The 4,162-nt window shown below is 43.7% G+C and overlaps 1 long non-coding RNA gene across 1 annotated transcript; it reads right to left on the bottom strand.

Moving 5' to 3' along the window:
- Positions 1–298: 298 nt before the first annotated feature.
- LOC142576700 (uncharacterized) lies at positions 299–3,567 on the bottom strand. The gene is made up of 2 exons (XR_012826928.1): positions 3,519–3,567; positions 299–465 (listed from the first exon to the last, which is right to left on the bottom strand). It is a non-coding gene; the product is annotated as an uncharacterized LOC142576700 (long non-coding RNA).
- Between the last annotated feature and the right edge of the window lie 595 nt (positions 3,568–4,162).

The following is a 4,162-nucleotide window of genomic DNA, read 5'->3' as shown; positions in this document are numbered from 1 at the left end:
GGTGTCACCGACTTTGAAAATGCTGCTGAAGCATATTTATGGGAGTTTTCGAATTAGTTTTGAAGTGCCAAGTGATATGTGCGACTTGATATTCATTGTACGTATTTTGACAAATGTCAGAAGTGTGCTGAACAGCATTCAAGTGAACATCTTATTCACTGTGAATTGACAAGTGTTAAGCAACTTTACGTACATTGACATTGTCCATATTTGATTTATGTAATTGTATTGTCCTCTCTGTTATGACCCTCTATGAGGGTTGACAGTATAATTAAATAAATAAATAGACAACGAGGAATGTGGGTAAGAACACTTTATTTTCAGCACACATGTTTTTTTAATGAACGGCTGTTATACTGCTAAAATCTGCACATTTAATAAAAGTACACTGCTCTGCTTCATCACTCCATGCTAAATGCAAGTATCCTGTACCAGGAAGTCAAACCAAGTCGTGGAATGTTCAGTCTGTGAAAATAAAAACGAGTTTGAAACATTAACATGCAAAAACTAAAGCACACTCAAGAAAATAAACACAGCACAGGAACATATCCAATGAATCAGAATTACCTTTGAGAGCAAACATATAATTTCTATGGCACAGTGAAGAAACCTTATTCCTCCGGCTTTTTTTGTGCGCGAGAAAATATGAAAGTGCATGCGTTCTCCCCATATTGTGTATCTGTCACCTTTTCACACACAACAAAGATGTTGTCTCAATGTGCCCAACTGTCTTTGCATATCCATTTCTCTGCTCTCATACCATGATACCTACAGTTAAAGGCTGTAACAATGCTTAGCTCGAATGAACCAACACAAACTACATGCACTGTGCTGTTGAATATGGCATTGTAAGTTAAGATTCATGCACAGCACATTCATGTGCTATAAACATTTGATTGTGATTGTAGGCGAGATAAATAAAAAGAAGGTATGTAAATAAGAATGTTCCCTAATAAGCTGTGCAGAAGTGCTCCCCGTTTGGACAGAAGCCGAGCACAGCTGCAGTGAACAAGAAGCCAACTTATACAGCATTTAAAATCTAGGTTCTATATGTGCTACAGATTTTTCTGTATTCATGGTCGAAAATCTAGGTGTTAAAGGTGACAAACATTTAAACAGGTCTCTATTCGGACTGGTAATGCTATGTGTCACCTAGTTTGATAAAATATGCCATATCACTGGTCTCCCAAGCTAAGGCTGCTGTCCAGTTGCAAGTGCAAATTACTCAATTATGTCTCGGGCACGTTTGAGCAAAAGGCAGCCAAGATTACTGTGCCATTGAGGTCTATTTCCTGACATCTGATTTCTTCTAAGAAAGCTACCTCTCTAAATAAAAACCTTCACAACAACATAACCCAAACCTCAAACCTTTCTTGAGAAAAGCCATCACACTGGTCCTTGAACACTAATTACACAGTGGCTCCTTGTGATGTAATGTTATGTACGTCAGCACCTTACAAAGTACAGGAAAATTTAATAATGGCAGCGTGACAGGTATACAAAAAAGTAAAGGGATAAAACATCACACAGGCTGCCATCAGTGTTCATATCTCTACTTCAATGTGGATGTTTTTAGCAGTGAATACATGTTCTCATTAAACTGAGTCATAATATTACAAAAGCGAAGGGCAAGGGTTTTTACATTCTAAACTGACAAATGTGCTTTATTACGATTCACCGCAATACAGGAGGTGTTTTGCAGTGAACGGTCACGTAAGGTTTTGGCTAACTACGGCGGGCGTGTCCTGCAGCGAGGCCTATTGTGTATTGCGGTAAAGCGTATTATTGTGACAAGAGCTAACCTGGCATGTATGGCTTTAGCCAACAAAAGTTCTCAAGACATCATGCATCCTGCCGCGAAAATCTGCTTTGTTGAGAGTATAACATTAGGTTCGTCGCTGACAGAAACCGTACATTCCAGATTCACGTAAATCTTTCCCAATATCGGCATGCTTCACTGCAACACACAAATATGTTGCGGTGATAACAGTGGTCTAACAGGCTGGTGCAAATGTTTCGACAGGGGAGCGTGCCTTCATCAGGGCAACTGCTTTCCCTGGCAGTTTTCATATACGTGAGCCCTCCCCCCCCCCCCCACTCTCAACAGGGGAGATTTAGCTGGACCTTTGCCAAGAAACGTACCGACAAGCGTTTGGTAGTGGCTGGTAGAGATGCAGGAGTCTAAAAAGCGTTGCGAAATTTGGTTCCGTAAGGTTAGCTTCACCGCAATACAAATATGTTAAGCAGTTAGACATACATGTTTTGCGGTGAATCATAGCAAGGGTACCTGGCCTTTGATGCAAAGCAGCTTCCCAAGAGGAACGCTAATCCAGTGGCTACTTATGCAGTTCCCCGCATGCGAGTGAGTTCCCTGCGTTCGGCGGTTTCCCAGTGACATACAAAATGACATTGATTGACTGTGTTGTAAATGGGCGACGGCACTATATGCTGATGCAAAAGCGTCGTTTCGCTTTCGAAAACTGCGCTCGGTTAAAGAGAACACCTTGACTCGCATATGACCAAAGCAGTTGAACAGGAAACTACGAAATTACGTAGTTATTATGGAAGAATTCAACAGTTAAGAAAAAAATGGGCGTGTAAACATTAACTGGCTTACGAGGTCGACAAACCAACGGTTCAAAGCATCACAGCCACGTCCGAAATAGCGCTGAAGGCCGGCCAGTACACTTAGGCGCCTCGGCGCGCGTAATGTAATAGGAGACGGCAGGTCCACAAGTACATTATTAAGGAACACATATGTCGGTAAAAGCGGTCACTCTTCAGTTCTGACATGCTTCACCGCGTAACACTAGTATACTGCGGCGAAGCTGACTTCAGGACGCCGATTTCTTCAACTCATCTAGCGAGGCAGGTTCGTTTATCACGCTTGGCAACGTTTGACATTTTCTGCATTAATTTCGTTTGTTCTTTTTAATTTTATTATCACAGTGACCCTGTATCACGCAGTAGCAGAGCTAGTGCCGCGTCTTAGCTGCGTTAGGAAAGGTAAGCGTGTATGCGGCAGGCACGGCGGCATTGGCTCTTGTTTGGAAACTTCAAGAGACGCTCTTCCGCGGAGCGATGCCATTTGTATTATTAAAAGAATGCAGGTGATGATTAAATGAGCCGCAGCAAAGCTGTAAAAATGCAGTAATAACGCTGTTCTAAGATCTTCTCGCTCGAGCGAGATGGTCTTAGAAAAAAAGCGCGATGTAACGCGATCTGACGGAACAGCTCGTCATGCCAGTGTTTTCTTACGTCCTCGTTCTTACGCGCACCCTCCCCTGAATCAGACTACTGAATGGTTCTGTGCACGCACTGACGATCATGACGGAGGCAATACCACTCACATGAGCAGCTCCATATAACATGCCACGGCCCATTCCACATGCCGGCTGCAATTTGACGCGGCCATGAGGCAAAATATGCGCACAAGGTACCTAATGGTAACGCATCAAACAGCTCACAGCCCCAATCCTTTATTACACGCATATAGCGTGGAAAGATGAATTACTCACGCTCTAAGTTGGCACGGAAAACGAACCGCTTCGCAGCGTAGCCGGCTCCACGAGCACATCGAAATTGGATTTCACCGCTCTTTCTGCGCACGCGCGCGGAGCAGTGGTTGCGAGAGAGAAATGTGGGGACTTTAGGTGCTCAAAATTTCTCGTCATTTAGGTACTACGGGGAAGAAAACCGTTTGCTCCGTTTGTCCCTAGCCGAGCTTGCTGCAGAGAATCGACAGGATGCGTGACCGGCAAGGCGAAAAAGCCGCGTCCGAGGTTATTTTGTTGCGACGGTAGCATATTAAATTTTGTAGTCGCAAGGGGATACGTTTGGAAGTGAGGTGTCTTCTCGGATGACTTTAGTGGCAAAGCATTACGTCGTGCCGATGCATTGTTCATTAGCGTCGTTGATCAAGGTCAGCATACCACACACTTCAGGGGAATTGCGGGAACGGAAACAGTTTATGAATTAACTGCCGTGCCGATGCATTAGTTCTTAATGTAACTGAGCATACAACACACTTGGAGATTCGTGGGAATAAAAATTTTGTACTCTGTATGTGTATGTGTGTACTTGCGTCGCCATGCAATCTGAGCCGTAGATCGTTGAATAACCCGGCTGTTACGATGTCTAGCTCATATACGGGGCGCTCTGT

The sequence above is a fragment of the Dermacentor variabilis genome, chromosome 3 (genome assembly GCF_050947875.1).
Source record: "Dermacentor variabilis isolate Ectoservices chromosome 3, ASM5094787v1, whole genome shotgun sequence".
Lineage (NCBI taxonomy): Eukaryota > Metazoa > Arthropoda > Arachnida > Ixodida > Ixodidae > Dermacentor > Dermacentor variabilis.
Note: the sequence above shows the minus strand (reverse complement) of the source record. Positions and strands in the feature narration are given on the sequence as shown.